We start from the raw sequence: 16,860 nt of genomic DNA, 5'->3' as shown, positions 1-16,860 counted from the left end.
TGCTTGCAGAGGCTGGCAATGTCAGCACTGGCCAACCATAAACACAGGGTCTTGAACTTAAGTACTGAGAAGTAAATATAAAAATAAAGGGTTTTCAAATATTTGGCATTCTAAATCTACTTGTTTGTGTGCTGGACTCTCTGCAGACATCTGTTAAGGTAAAGCATCTGCCTTGAGGAGCTCACTCCAGGCTGGACACAGAGAACTACACAGGGATTAGGGAAAGTGCAACGAAAGGGATTGTTTGCACTTTTTCAGCCCACACTTTGCATCTGTTAATAATTGAAGATCTTAAACAACTCTCAGTATTTATTTTAAAAGCACTTCAGTTTACCTTTAAAAAAGTCCTCTTGGCTCTGTTCTGTTGGCTGACACTGATTCCATAAATGTTTCAGCAAGCAAAACATGTTAATGCCGTTCCCCGGGCTCACAGAATTTAGCATTTATTTACACTGATAAAACATTTTAAATATTTATTACATGGGAAAAACATTGCTTTTTATACCAGGTCAAGCCCTTTTTAGCTCTGCATTAACCCAAAAGTTTAGAATACAGCTGGGAAGAAGAGAGACCATGGAAGAATGAAGGAAAAACTCTTATACCAAGTAACATTGATCTTTCTCAAAGCTATGGGAAATGCACTTTTAGGGCTGCTGCAGGTGTTTTAGAGCTATTACATGGTGCTGCGTTTTTCTCTCAGGAAGATGATGAGAGGGGCTGTTTGCTGGCTCATCGATTCAGGCAGTTATTGAAGAATGTGCTGTATCTTTGAGCAAGTGAATGTCTGCACCTAAAGCAATGGGATTACCTATATATCCCATTGTGTACTTACAAGTTCTTTTGGATTTCAACCAATGTTTAGCAAGATGGCACAAGAGAAAGAGCCAGCTGCAAAAATGCACTTGGCATTGTTGCCTTGTGAAACATATCCAAGGAAATGAATGGTAAGTTTGCTAATAAAGAATTCCTCTCAAGAAAGACATGCCTATAAAAAGTAAGACAATTCTTAGAAACACCTAACTTGCCTTTTTTTTTTTTCAAGATTGTGAACTTTCAGACCTGAAAAATCTTCTGAGACCGATTCTGCCAGTTTTTTTCTCAAAAAGATAATATCTCTTTGTTGCACAGTGTTCATAAATTCCCAATTAATTAGGGCATGAGTATTGATTTTCTCATCCTTTTCCCCTTGGGTTTCCTGTCCTTTTGTACCCTTCTATTTCCCACTCTTTTTCCTCTCCTTTTTCACCTCACATTTCCTGCCATTTTTCCTCCCTCTTTTTCTTCCCTTTCTCACTCTATTTAAATATTTCAAATATTGGAAAAGGAGGATTTCCTCAAAATTTAAACCCTTAAAACCAAGGGAAAACAGGGATTCCCTTGCAATTTAAGCCTTAAGATGATGAAAATAGAAGATTTTCCCTATTTTCAAATCCATAAAATGGCATCAGAAAGGTTATCCCTTCCATTAAACTAGAAAACAACAATTCCTCCTCAAGTAATACCTTTAAATCATGGAAAAGGTTGGTTTTCCTTCAACTGATACCCTTAAAATCACAGGTGAAGGGGAGATCCCCTGCAATTTAAACATAGACAATAATGGAAAATGAAATTTCCCCTCAAACTCTGGGGTCACTGGGGCACACTAGGGAGGGACTGGGGGCACTTGAGAGGGACTAGAGGCACTGGGATGGGACTGGGAAGATGAAATCCAAAAGAGGGATCCCCAAAAGGGATCTTCCCTGTGCTGCCCCACCTGCTCAGGTGTGCTGCTGCCCTCTCCTGCACTGCTCTGGGGCACAGGGATTGTCCCTTGGCACACCTGAGCAATGCCCTGGGAGCACCCAGGTGTTCCCCCTGCCCTGCAAATGCTGTCCCTGCTGTCCTTTGGGAGATTCCCGGGGATCACCCCCTCCAGCAGGTACAGGAACCCCCCTGAAAGGTACAGTACCCAGGAACCCCCCTGAAAGCAGCCCTGAGCAGGGCCGGCCCCTCCTCATCCTCACTGACCACACCTGGGGCTGCTTCACCCCCTTCTAATCCTCACTGATCACACCTGGGACTGTCCTGACCCTCCTCATCCTCACTGACCACACCTGGGACTGCTTCACCCACTTCTCATCCTCACTGATCACACCTGGGGCTGCTTCACCCCTCCTCATCCTCACTGACCACACCTGGGGCTATCCTGACCCTCCTCATCCTCACTGACCACACCTGGGGCTGCTTCACCCACTTCTCATCCTCACTGATCACACCTGGAGCTGTCCTGACCCTCCTCATCCTCACTGACCACACCTGGAGCTGTCCCAACCCTCCTCATCCTCACTGACCACACCTGGGGCTGCTTCACCCCTCCTCATCCTCACTGATCACACCTGGGGCTGTGATTTCTTAACTTCCCAAACATTTCTTAACTTCCACCAACATTACAATTAATTTTATTTTAGGCAAGGACACCGAGTGCTCAGGAGCCCTGCTCTTGAAGCAGTCAATGCACTTTTTGGAGCTATTTGGACATTAGGAGTGCTATGGCAATTAAGGAGCTGGCAGCTTTTGTCCAAGGGGCAGTGTGTTTGGACACTCAAACACTGCTACCTTTCAATCTGAGCCCTCCTTCATATGAGCCCATTTTCTGCCTGCTTTGGAAGGGCCATGTCATGACTGAGTTCTGCAGGCAAAGCTTAAAACATTCTTAGGACGTTGGTCTCAGAACTAACATTCAGGCCCTGCCAAGCAGAGCCGCGCACACAATTTTAATGTGTCTTCAATTTTGGATCAAGCTTGGTTTGCTGGACAGGGCAGTTTCCTGTTCCCATCATATTAGTAGTTCAGTTTACTCTGAGTACTCTTCCTGAGTTCACTCTTCCATTGGTTTTTCAGGGATCTATTTTGCCCACATCACAGGGTGCCTGAACCAGGGCTGTGAGCAGACACAGTCTCATATAAATGACCTCCTAGAAGTGAGCAGGAATAAAAGGGAAAGGAGAGGACCATCCCTCCTCTGCCTTCCTATACACAAAAAAATATACATTTTCATCCTTAAGGCAGTGCCAGGGGTGTGGGAAGCAATTATTTTTCTGCTAATACAGTTCAGAAGAAAACTACTACTTTGTGCAAGCAAGGAGGAAGCAGGGGAGGATTTGTGACTCAGCACAGGGCCTGAGTCAGATCACTTCTGGGAACCACTCTGAAGTGGTGGAGCTGATGCACCATCGCCAGCCACGAGCAAGGTCTAGCCACAAATCACATTTATTTCTGACAATGCACTGAGAGACTGCCACTACAGTTCTATTTCCAAAGCACAAGCAATATAACCAGTAATATTCCCCAAAGTGGATGTTTATCACTTAATAAATGTAGACATTGGCTAAGAAAATTGAAAAATATTAAATATTCATAAATATGAAAGTTTTATGGCAATTTCAAAGGAAGCCTGGAAAACAACAGACAGTTTTAGCACAGAAAGGTCCACAGTCGTGGCAAGATATCTTAGATAAGTACATCTACAATGATTTGTGAGAAAAAATATTGAGGACTTTCTTCACCACTGTTGCAAAGGGAAAACATATCGTACAGTTCATTTAAGGACAGCTGTACAATAGCAATTTGGGGAGGTAGTCTTTTTCTGTCTTGCTGGATTCTCAAAATGTTAGTGGCAGATTGCTAGATAAAGTAAATTCTGTGGGTGTAGCCCAGCATTCATGGGGCTGCAGATGTCATTTATATTTCAAGAATAATAGGGAAGGTCTTGGAATAGTATGGAAAGACAAAACACAGAACAGAAAACTAGTTGATGTAAAAAGAAATAGGAAAGAAAAATTTCAAGCTTCAGGGAGACTACTTTTGAGTAGGCAATGCTGTTTAAACATACACAAGCACTCAATTCAAAACCATGTGCTGTAAAAAAATAGAAAAAAGAAAGTTTTGGCATCTGCTCATGATGTTCTCATTGCTGCATTTTCAAACCATGTCTTCATTGACTTCTCAAACCCAAATAGTTACACACAAGGGGATTTGTGCAAATGGGCCTGTGGATGTGAACACAATTGCTTTATGCTTGCCGGGTCTTGCAATACCACCCTTGCCTCATCCTTTGAGGCAAGAAAGGATCAGCAGAACAAAACCAAAAGCCACAACAAAACCCCAGCTCTTCTTTCTGGATTCTTTTCTCTTGGGAAGAAGTTTAGCTTGAGCATCCTCTGCCTGCCAGAGTGACCTGACTTAAGCAGACAATGCAGCTTGTCCTGAGGCACAGAGCCCCAGCTTGAGGAGGATGCTTGGATAAATGTACACATGGCTTGGGCTCCTGGACTCTGCTGGAAGAGACCTCTAGTACCACTCACAGAAGCATCCCTCTCTCCTCCTGAGGGACTTTAACTTTTTTTAGTAGCCTTGTGTTCAAGGTATGCAAATGTCCACTTTCTTACAAAGTTGCTTGATGACTAATAAGATTTTCTTCACCTTTCCAGTTCCAACATAAGAGGTAGCTCCTGTAAGTTCAGCCTCGCTCTCTAACCATTTGATTTTAGCCCAGTTCAGCTGAGGATGAGATCTAGACAAGATCTTCAGACTTTAAATGTAAAAAAATCAAACCTAGAAATGGTGTGGTGTCCCTCCCATGCAGCTACCTGAATATAGAGAAAAGCAGCAACTGAGTGCCTACAGAAAATTCCACATGACAGAAAAAAGGCCATCTTGAGCAAAACCAAAACGAAGTTCAGTGAGCAAACACCAAAGCTGATTTGAACAAAGACCACAGTGTGCTGCCAAGTAGTCTTACACAGAGTGGGGAGGTTGAGGTCAAATACACTCTGCCAGACAGAGACTTCTGAAGATGGTTTAAAGTTAAGGCAGGTAAAGGCCTTCAGGAGCCCTGGTAGTCTCTAGGCCAGCAAGGATCAGCTGTCACTATTTCCCAGGAAATAGCTTTGATTTTCTGCTGACAGGATGATCATGGACTGAGAAAACCATTCATGGGCTCACTGTAAAGGTTTTATCTGTTCTTAACCACTGTGAAGGACCACAGATAGGAAGAATTTTTCTTGACTCCTCTTCCTACAGAGCTATCCAAATCCAAATCCAATCTGGCCCCAGGACTGCCCCAGTTCTCAGTGAAATGATCCATCATATTTCTGTTTTTTTTCCAATTTCTTCATATACAAGAACAGCTGTGACAGGGAACAATATTTACAGGGGGAAATTTTGGTCTACTTCTATGCCACTGGATTAAATCAGAAAACTTGGGTAGGAATATGTCAACATGATGTTCTGTCTTCAGTCTGGACAGGTGAACAGAAAAAACAAAACCCAAGCCAAGAGTTAACCTCTGAACTGAGATAATGACAGAAAAAGCCTTGTTTCAGGATATCAAATGCTGCTCTATGCAGCTCTGAAAAATGTCCTAACACATGTCCTAAGGAAATAGTTTTGCAAACAAGGAACTTTGAAAATCTGGAAGCACTAAATCCTCATGGTAGTACAAATGGGCTCAAAGCAATTTTGTCTCCATCATTTGAGTGGAAGATTAATAACATTTGGGTTACAAACACCTGTATAAAATTGTTAACATTTTTTACAGTATGCTGACAGAATTCCACAGGTAAGTGGACATCAGCCTCCTTTCTCTATTACAAATAATAAAGAGTATTTTATTTGTTTGATGCCCTTCTCCAGTGTTCTAACTCATCACTTGTGTACAGGTTTAGAAAAGGCAATAGCTTAAATGTTAACAAATGTTAACAGGGATTCTGTAAATGTAGAACTCCAGCCAGGGATTATAAGATTACAGCTTTTTACTATGTGGAGAAAAATATATTGATGAAAGAAATTGATCTTCTTGCAGGTTAAATGCTCCAGCAAACAACAAGTGGCTTACTAAGTTTACTTACAAGTGGCTTTACTTTTGGCTACACAGTTTGAACTTCTCGTGATAGAAGGATTACAACAAAATATTGGACAAAACCTAAAACTTTGTCTTTAGATGTCTGGGAAGAAATACAGCACTGTATGTGACAAATAATAGGTTGTATAGCCCTGGAGAGGAAAATTGACCCAAGCTCTCAAGGTGGGATGGTGCTTAATGAGCACAGATGGGACTGAGCTCTGGAGAGACACAGTGTGGCATTTTCAAGTCACTGTCATGGAGGGTTTCCAGGAGAATTTTGAGAATCCAACAATAGAAATCTACCAGATCAGGTAATTAAAGAGCTGATGCAAACCCCACAATGTGTGATCATTGCTGTGTTACTGTCTTGGTGCACATGTGGGATTTGTTTTCTCTTCCTAAACAGCTGAAAAAAAAGACATGGCCAGATAAATCTGAGCAACGCTGACTCTTAGTTTTAAGAACAAAGAGTGGATTTAGGGACTTATCAACTCAGTGGTTAATCAGTCCCCTCTCAGAATACCTAAAACTCCAGCTTTCTTTTTTCTTCCACATTAGTGAGACTGTTGCTTTTGATTTTTATAAACCTGATTAGACTTAAAACTCTTCTTGCACACATCAGATAATAAAATGCTTTGGGGGAGAAAAAAGCTTTCTGACATAATAAGCAAAACATCCTTTAGCTCACTAAGCAGCCCCAGTATGTTTTGACAGAAAAAATAATGGTTGCCATTTTCATGAAGTTGTATTTTTCAGAAGAAAGAATGGTTCTTATTGGTGTTTGCTTTCTTTACAACTCTCTTTACAACTTGCACAGTTCAAAGGCTTTTTGTACAGGTTGTGTGTGTGTTGCTAGAATACACTGGAATTAAACATTTATTTTTTTAAATTTCTTTTTACATATAATAAGCTGTCAAGGGGGAATCATAAGGCTCTCCTGCTGCAATCTGATCAGCTAAATAAAATTCTTAACAGATACAAAAATCTACAAATATAAATCAGAGTAATCTGACTTCCTCCAAAGGAAATTTTTAAAGTGAAAAATCTGAGTGCTGGAATAGGAAAAGCAAAAGGTGGGCTAAAAGCTTGAGTTTAAATTTTCACCTATATTGTGAGGGGAAGGGTGACACTCAATGCTAAATTCTTTCATTGGGTGCTGTTCATATTAAAAACCTAAACTGTTAGATTTAGAACAGGCCTTTGTAAAGTCTGTGTGTATTCATACCTGGATGTATTGATTTGACTTCTGATCAAGACATCAAACCTGATTAAAATTATCCTTTGGTAATTTTCAGTACAAATAAAAGCCAATGTACATCAACAAACTTCAAGAAAATGCCAGCTGTAGAAAAGACCTGAACAGCTTATTGCAGGAAAAAAAACCCCAGCCAATAACCAAACCCAACAACCAATGCAAAAAAAAAAAAAAAAAAAAAAGAGAGGCAAAATATAGACAGTCTGCTAGCTTACTGTGTGAGCAATAATAGAAAAAAACCACCCCCAACAGATTATACTTCTAAGATGTACAGCATTCGATATGCCCCAGTTCTCACACCACTGCCTTAGCCCTCTGCAAGGAGGGTGTGTGGTTGAAAGATGAGATGCTTGAAGAAAGTTTATAGAGAATGTTTTGTATTCCTGTAAAGAAATTGAATTTCTATAGCCATTTCCACTGCTAAAGAAAACAACATTTAGTAAGGCCTATGGAAAGAAGTGAAAAAATAGAATTTTTATAATTTCTTCTATTTCTTTTATCCCGTGAGCTACATTCTGTCAAAAACGCTTCTGATGTAAAACTGTTGAGCAGCTTTAGCAGTACAGAAATTGAAAAAAAAATTCTTTGGAGAGGGTTAGCAGATGTTTTCTGAATTGTGATTGATGTGGCAGGGCAAACCAGCAGAAGATAATCGAAAACTGAAAAAATAAAAGGCATAGCTACTCAACTCATAAAAAATAGTTGCAACAAAGGGGAAAACACATATGGGATAAGTTATTGTTACATGTGTTAAACAGGAATTGGATTTGCTTCTGGAAAAAAAGGGAGATTAAGAAACATGTCTGATCTCCTTCCCTTTTCCTTGGCACAAGGGAAACTTAGATAAAACATTAAGAGACTGGGCAGGTTAGGTGGGCTCTCATTTCCATACTTCCCCATGATCAGAACAGCAAATTTGTTCCACCAGTGAACATCTTAAGCACTGAAAAGTTTATTGGTTGTTCATACCAGCCAGCATGACTGTGCTCTCATCTAGCACAGCAATAGCAAGCAGACACAACGAAGGCAGTACCTAATTTCAGAGAAATCCACATTAAAGAGTAGAGGGAGGTTCTCCTATAGATTTATGTAGACATTGAAACTTAAAAATATTATTTCCTCATCCTTGCCTGTACTTAATCCATGATTTGGTGTTTTTTTGTTGTGGGTTTTTTTTTTCCCCTACTATAGCACTTGAACAAGATGCAATATTATTATAAATTCAGACTATCACTGAAAAAAATTATCGGCAGGCTTAAAATGCATTCACTGGCTGTGAATACTGTCTGACTGGTCTGCTGCTCTGTGCTTTGCTGATATTTTAATAATGCTCTGTGAAAATCACAACAAGGACCACAGGCATCCAACATGGCTTTTGGAAAGCTTGGACAGACAGAAGTAATTCAATTGCTGCCAGAGTCATGGAACATCCATGTACCATCTTGTGTCCTGAGCAAAACCTATGAACTCTCCTGTGTCCCACTTTTGATTTGACTGCTACCCAGTGTGTGTGCCAGTCACATCCTTGGGACAGGATGAGAAAGAGAAAGCTAAAAAGTCCCATCAGGGCAGCAACACATTAACAAACACACAGTAACTAGAGAAAATGAACAAAGAACATCAAATCATTGCTTACAAGATCTTAAATTAATAAGCAATGCATAATTCAGCCAACTGAAATCAAAGTATGCAATGACATTTGTTGTAAGCTTGGGATGACACCAGATGCAGTAGAGGTGTCATCTGGAAGGGAATGTCAGAAACACCCAAAGCAGATAATGCCCTTCCTACTTTGATGTGGAACAGCCAAATCTTCCCTCCCCAGCGTGGTGAGAGCAGCAGCCAGAAATTACAAGTGAGCAACTGGGAACCCAACGTGTTCCCATTTGTACCAGTTAGCTACAACCTGTACAGCTACAATACAAACTGTTCTGAGGAGACAGCAGATGGCATTCTCAGATTTTTAGATGCTTCAGGACAAGCATCTTGGTGGCGTGGCCTCCCTTTCAGACCTGTGCCCTACAAGCAATCTGAATAACTTTGGGCATTGCTCGAAGAATGAAAAAATGGTACTGGAAATCTCTGATCCATCCAGAGCCCTTCTGGAAATTCTCTTACTAAGCCAAGAGAGATTTTTTATTATCTCCCTGTCTGTTCTTTGATGTCAGCATGTAGCTTGTTTTCTTCTTTTGGAAGGGACTGCCTACACCCTGATGTGGTCCCATATTATGATATTGGCATTTTTTCTGTTGTGAAGACATGCTGAATAATCATGCCAGCATGCACAGTAACTCGTAGGATAAAGGCTGAGGCAGTTATTGGGTAGATTTGTAGTCAGTGTTATTTTTAAAACAGCTGCATAGGCAAGATCAAATAAATATTTCCATGTTTTCATTGGCATTCCTTAAATATGAGAGAAACCTTTATGAGAGCAACAATGTGCCCCTGTGAGTAATCATCCTTAGCAAGATGAACCCCTCTTTGCTACTGCTACACAGACTTCACTTCTTCTGCCATAAATTACATAATTTTGCAGGCTGTACCTCTCAGGGAAGCAGGCTTTGATTCCTGGTTGTGTAATCCCTACTCACAGGCATGATCCTTACCTAAGGGAGATGCTAGGCTGGAATCAAATTACTCCCTGGAGTAACAGTGACCTAAGTAAATAAAGGACTTGCAAGCCTGTGTAGAGCTTGCAGTTAACCACGAAGAAACAAGCCTAGTGAGGACATTGAGTTCAGACTGTTCTATCCTTTCTATACCACTCCCTTCCCATTTGTAACGAAAGTAAAACAAATTGGCCACTTGAGATTAAAAACAGCGAGGCAAGGACATGGGAAAGGTGGTGCAACTTGTCCTCTCACAGTGCCGTATGTGCTGGAGAGGTGGCACAGAGGGTTAAGAAGTCTTGCTCAAGAATGAAGGAGAACTTCAGGGATCTGCCTGAGAGCACGTTTGCTACAGCTTCTGGACCTCAAGAGAAAAGGAAGATTTTTTGGCAAAAACTGACATTATTTAATGTAACAACAGCAAAATTTAGGGCAGAACTTATATTTGGAAGCCAAATTTTGCCTAAATGCATATTAAGTGATTCCCTCTGTTGTCAAGGATCTTTGTCTTGTAGGTTTGGGGGCAGTAAACTGCTAAGTAAGGATCCTAATAAGGATTTCCTCATTATACATCTTAATGTATTCTTTAGTTCCTACACACAGACCTGTCACACTTGGGGAGCTCTGATCAGGCCACTTCTCCTATGTCCTCCCACTGAAGGCAAGCCACAGTCCTGCCCTGGTGTGTGGGTCATAACATAACCTCAGGAGGGCAGATTTGAGTCCCCTTGCTCCACCAGTGACAGCGAATAAATGCAAATCATGTGCAAGACACACCTGTCAACCCTACTTTGTTAGGAGCATATACATTTTAAAAGTCCATTCCAAAAGCATATACATTTTAAAAATACATTTTAAAAGTGGACTTCCTTACATCAGTTAGCATTTCCTTAAGACTTAATACCTGCTATTCAACATGTAGAGACAGTCAATGGCTTAATGTTTTTTTGTCATATTCCAAAAACACATGGTTATCAAAAGAGGTGCCATTTTGGATTCCTTGAATTCTCTGTGTTTGTTACCTCAATTAGATTATTTCCTCAACTCTATGTCATAGTGTTAATTTTCTCTCACAGAACAGAAAATAATGAGAAATTACAGTTGAAAAGTTTGATTGGGCACTGAAAAAAAAAAAAAAAGAAACCTGAATGCAAACCAGATAATTGCATTGGACGTGCTTTGTTTCAACAGCTGCAAAATGGAATAATTGCAATGGGTTGAGCTGTGCTGTCTCAGTGGCTGGGAAGGAGGAGGGCAATCCCAGGCCACACAGTCAAGTGCCTGGGATGGACTAGGGTGAATGCCACCACTGCACATTGAGATACAGGGAGAGACAGAGCTGAACATCCAGGGTTGCTCTAGGTCCTGTTGTCACCCTCCAGCAAAGTGGCTTGGCAGACCCCAAGCCACTTTGATTTTCCAACCATGGAATCATGCTACAAATGAGAATAGTGTGTTTTCCTTGGGAAAGAACATTTGAGGGTGGTTAAACATCACCATTTTGATGTTTTACTCTGTGCTTTACACAGCCCAGGCAGAATGGAAGGTTCCAGAGGCAGAGTGCCTTCAGCAGGAGCTGAGCCCTCTACATTGATCCTTTCTAATTGGTCCAGCCTTCTGCACACACCAAGCAAAGAGGCTCTGAAGACGTTTCAACTACAAACAAGCTCAATCTAGCTTCTAGAATTATTCAGGTTTACAAGGATTATGCAAGATAGAAAATGCTGAAGCTGTTCCCCCCAGTTAAGTACACTCCCTCTAAATCAGGTGTAGTGGAAGACAAAGTCTCTGCTATAGGATCAGTTTCTAGCTCACAGCATCAGGAGCTCTTCTTCTTGTGGGCAAAAAGCATCAAACACCCATTTTACCATAAACCCTTCCAAGTCCTGGAATCAAAGATGAGATAGAGCAGTTTCTTACATTAAAAAAATGACCATGGTGGTTCTGAAATGTCTCTGCTGTCTTAAACTCTATAAGTTACTCTGAATTTTGCTAAAAATGTCCCCCCTTATGTTTTTATTTTCAGGGGGAGGTATCGCTGAATTATGAGCCCATACAGACAGAATTCTCCTGTGATTTCAAATTGAAAAGGGGGAGAAAAAATATTGCCAGTCTTAGTGTGAGGAACAGTCACTATTGGAAAATACAGACTATAACCTCAGTATCTTGTAAGCATTTGAAAGCTTTTGCTCTTACTTCTCCACAAAAACCTGATAGTGATTTAGCACACACAATATATTTAGGCAGTCCCACAGACAAAAACATCTAGACAGGACAAAATCCAGTCTTATCACACCTGTGATTTCCTTGCTTCATCTACATGCAATAATATAGCAAATTAACAATAAAGACAACTGGGTGACTTTGCCAATCCAGGATCTCTCGAATGAGCAAAACCTTTCCTCATGCATTACTCTTCCCATAGAGCACTCAGGGTGTATTTTACTTCTCATCTTCATTGCTGTACGTGGTGAATGTGGCATTAGAGACCTGGATGGCTCAGATCTATCAGGACATTGCAAGGAAAGGCAGAATACTTTCCTACCTGTTACAAAGCTCAAAGAAATATTTTGATTAATGCCAGAGAGTTTGGGATAAGGAGAGAAGATGACTGTGGCAATGAGAAAACACTGCAATAAATATGGGGTAGAAAACACTGCTGAGATGGAGAAATCGTTATACCTTTTAATAGAGCATTTCAGGGCAGATTACTAATTGCAATGAGATAGACCAAAATCTAAAAATGTCTAAATTTTTCATCTACCTTGTCTGAAGGTGCCCAATTTTGTCATAAACTCAGAGTAACCATGGACTGGGATATAAGCATCATTTTGAAAAAGTATGTGTTCTAGTTAATTATTTAAATACACATAAAAGTAGTCATCTCTAGGCATTCACACATGAAAATTCTGGTCTTATTTAACTCAAAAATGTACTCTGCCAGATACATGCTGCTGTGTCACTAACAGAAGGACATTGCATTGTCATGGGGAGGGTTTGGCTTAGGTCCTTTTGCTCATCCCTCTCTTTCCCTGTTATACAATTGCTGCATCTCCAGCAGACCATGTAAGTACTGGTGCTAGAGAGGTACCTACACTGCCTTTGAGTAACTCTCCTGCTACAAGACTCCAGTGAAGCTTGAACATATCACAAGCTTAGCTTTCTGTAGTTTTAAAATAAAAAAAATAAGAGAGACATCATGGTAAGTTTTTGTTCCAGTGGAACAGTCAAGTTTCCTCTCTAGGTTCATTAAGAGCAGCAGGGTCTTCTGCCCACATAAATCTGTGTTGTCAGCAGAGGCTCTAGTTGAAAACACAAATGTGGAGCACAGTAGCTACTCAAATCATGTGACTTCCAAATTGTCTAGGAGAGCTTATCAATTAAGCCTGGCAAATATCAGATAGGCAATAACCAGTGGCAAAAATGCAGTTACATTAAGACGAAGTACAACATAAAGAGAATGAACAGAATGTATGAGGGGGTATAATTGAGCAGCATGAATAAAGGTGATAGAAATGGAATTTTATAAATTAAAAGGGCATGAGCTAGCATGCGTAGGAGTAACTCGTTGCCCTTTCCAATAGTCAGGAGTGATTTTCTTCTTTAATTGGATCATGCTTCTTCATTGCCCAATTTGATGTTTCTTTTTGCCCTCCTGAAGCATACAATGCTTAAAACAGGTTGTAAAATATGTAATAACATAAAACCAAGAGAGAAGAGTAATCAACAGAAAACTCATAGCACAAAAGGGCTGACTAGATTCTTTCCATAGAAAGCTTTACAATACTTGACACTCCTGCCAAGGAGATACTGGGTAAGTTTCCAAGACACTAAAGTGATTAAGTTTTGGTAGACATGCTGATTTTGCACTTGTCTACTTATGTCCATCAAGGGAATTGTTTTCCTTCTCTCTCCTTTCTCAAACCACTATATTGATCTTAATGCCACACATCAAGACAGGTGCTCTAAAACACATATGAAGTTTTCCTTACAAGAAGACTGCTTTGGTACTCCAGCAGTAAAGTTCTTTTAGCAACCAAACTAAAGTGCGCACTGCAAGAACTCCGTTAATATGGCAGTAACAGAATAGCTGAACAGTGAAATCTGGCCTGTGTATCAATGATATGAAGTTCTTAGATCTCATTTTCAAAAGTGACTTTACTATGATGAAACCTAAATAATCTGTGTGCTTTGCAAAATAATCACCATTAATCTACACACTAATTCCAGGCTAGAAGGACTGAGTGTGGACCATTTCTCCAGAAGCAGGACTTAAAAAAAAAGTTGTGGGGAAAAAAAGAGTTTGCTTAATTAGCTCAAACTCTTTTCTGTTCACAAAGCAATGGCCAGCAGTGGGATGACAGCTGTGGGAAGTATCTAATCTACTGCTCTGCCATACACCTCACACACAAGAACTGTACCTCTCACTCCAAAAAAGTTTTCTGGAAAAGAACTCAAACTATTTTAAAGAAGAATCTAACACAAAATCCCCTCAAACCAAATCCAATTGATCCCTGTGGAGTTTCTTGGAAATGTGTAAATACTTAACACTATTTTTTTTAAGTTGTACTGGGAACCCAAACACTTGGAATTCAGTTCCTTTGAAGGCTTCTCCTGTGATGGTACAGTTACTTTCTGTGCCATGGATAAAAAAAGTCTGTCTTATCTTTTGAACAAAATGTCTTGTTTTCTTCCTTATGACAAGTGGTCTTGTGAATGTCCACATAACCACAAAGCATAAAAGTGTCATCTGTTCTCTTAAAAATTATGAAATTTTGATGTGCCCACGACCATCATCCAGATGTAGTCTTCAGGCTTTGTTGAATTCATGATCTCAAACCCTTTTGATTTTAGGAGGCACTAACGTAATTTGGGGCCTTGGACAGCTTGATCCTAACAAAGATTGTCAAAGGTACCTTTTTGCTTGTCTGCCCATGCGTGAACCAACTTTGCTTGCACAGGAACCACTTACTGCATGGACAGGGCCCCCATTTCTTGGTTGAGATATTCACTGGCAAGAGACAGCCAAGCCTAGGAATTAAGCATGCATGGAACTTGGAAGAAAGGGACTGTAAACTCTTAATATCCTCTATCCATCTATGTGAAGCTGTTGGATTGCTGTGTTGTTGACCTAAACATCTAGTATTGGTAGCCAATAGGAGACATAAATAATTAGAAGCCACTTCTGGAAGCGTTAAATCTTGAACTTTTGTTTCTAGCTCTCAATCTGCAAAATGCAGACACCAGTGATTTACTTCAGAGGGAAATTAATATGTCTTTACCCCACCTCAAATCAAACTTACATGGAAACTCTCTATATGCTGAGACAGGTCTTTAAATGCATGAACCTGAATACAAAACATGTCCCTCTTAAATTGGATTATTTCCTATGGATTGAGCCAGAGACAAAAAAAATCCCCATAAACTCCTTGTGACTCAGAAAAAAATTATTCCATGCTGCAAGCCAACCTCTCCACCTCAGACAAACTATTTCCCAAGACCAATTCTAATGAGTATAAGACTTGCATGCAAAAATTCACCATGTGTTTCAAAAATTTGTTTTACAGGAATCATTGTACTTTACACACTTTTTTTCCCAAATAGTGGTAGTTAGATCTGGACCTCAAGCCAAGCAGCAGATGTTGGAATTTCCATGCAGAAGGCAGCTGCCAGTGACCCAGAGGATCCCCTTTTACTAGAGAGCTGATGCTTCCATACAGAGTCTGATAAGTGAGAAGGAATTGCAGCGTATGTTACATTCATGTAATTTTAGGACAAATCTGTGCTGACTTTTTTCCTTACGGGGGAAAGCCTTCTGCATTTTGGAAGGGCAAAGAAGCAAAAAAGCATTTCTTTATAAATGGAAAAACACTGCAAATGCAATGTTGGCAACTCACCCACTGGTGTTTATGATGCCTCAGGGACAGAACTTGAATGGGACCTGAGACTTGACTTCTAAACCTCTGCACTAAACTTATGTAAGAATGTAATCCTGTAATGTGCTATTTATGGTTAGCTTAGGCAATCTTATCTAAAAGGCCTCATGAGAAAAGTTATGCTCTAATACATATGGATGCGATAACATCTATTCTAGGCTAATCAACAGGCATTTGTACAATTAAAAAATGCCCAGTCAAGATTGAGGCTGCATTAGCTACAGATCTCAGTAGGCTCTTTAAAGCCACATTGGCCCCCAAGAAGCCTGGTTTAGCAAATATGTCCCTAGTCAGAACCAGAAAGATTAATAGAGGATATCTCGTCAGATGAAGTTGATGGTTTGCTTGCTTCATGATGCATTTTATGGTCTAGACCAAGCGTTTATTAGTCTGCACCAGGCTCCCTGGCTCTGTTTCTGGTACAAATTAAATACTCCTTGATGAGAAAACTCACAAATGGACTGCTAGTCTATGCTGGGATTGAGATTGGACATGAACTCTGTCAGGCTTGGTTCCCTCAGCTTCCTCAAGCCCTCCACGAGCACTGAGCACACAGCCAAGCTCAGTCTGTATCAGAACAACTGATACCACTGAGTTTATGGCAACTCAACTCAAGGTTTTTGCATGACTAAGGCTAGAAGTACTTTAAGATACTAGACTTGCAAGATCCTCAAATAAAAATAAACAAAGTGCTCCCTACAGCTATTCTGGAGAAGATTAACTAATTTTCTGCTCACTACATTTCTCTTTGCTATAATCGTGGAAACCAATGACAGTTTTCAACCACCTCTCTCTCCATAAGTTAAACAGGTCCCATCCATAACAAACTCTCAAGCCAAATGATATAATTTTCCCACATTGTCATGTCCATATTCCATCTCCACAATGGAATTAGCAGATTTAGTTACTCATAGTTTCACTGCAAACAAGAAAAGGGATGAAAGACTATCAAAGGCTGCTTGAGGACTTTCACAGAGGTATTACAAATAATTTAAGCAAACCAGACTAACAGAGAAGGTGAGTATGTTTTCCTGTATTCTGTTGCTTCTAAACTGTTCCCAGTTCTCTTGATCTGAACATCACATACAAAAAATAAAATTCAATTTTAATGAAAAAGTTCCTTTCCCTTCAAAACGAACACACATTACCATACAGAATTTCCATCAAAGTCAAGAA

The 16,860-nt window shown here is 40.2% G+C and overlaps 1 protein-coding gene across 1 annotated transcript in view; it reads right to left on the bottom strand.

Annotated features, from left to right (window-relative positions):
• The window catches only part of CACNA1C (calcium voltage-gated channel subunit alpha1 C), a 416,820-nt gene that overhangs the window by 171,345 nt on the left and 228,615 nt on the right, over positions 1 to 16,860 (bottom strand). The gene's annotated exons all lie outside the window — the stretch shown is intronic.

The sequence above is a fragment of the Molothrus ater genome, chromosome 5 (genome assembly GCF_012460135.2).
Source record: "Molothrus ater isolate BHLD 08-10-18 breed brown headed cowbird chromosome 5, BPBGC_Mater_1.1, whole genome shotgun sequence".
Classification (NCBI taxonomy): Eukaryota; Metazoa; Chordata; class Aves; order Passeriformes; family Icteridae; genus Molothrus; species Molothrus ater.
The sequence above is the reverse complement of the archived record's forward strand: the minus strand, read 5'-3'. Positions and strand labels throughout refer to the sequence as shown.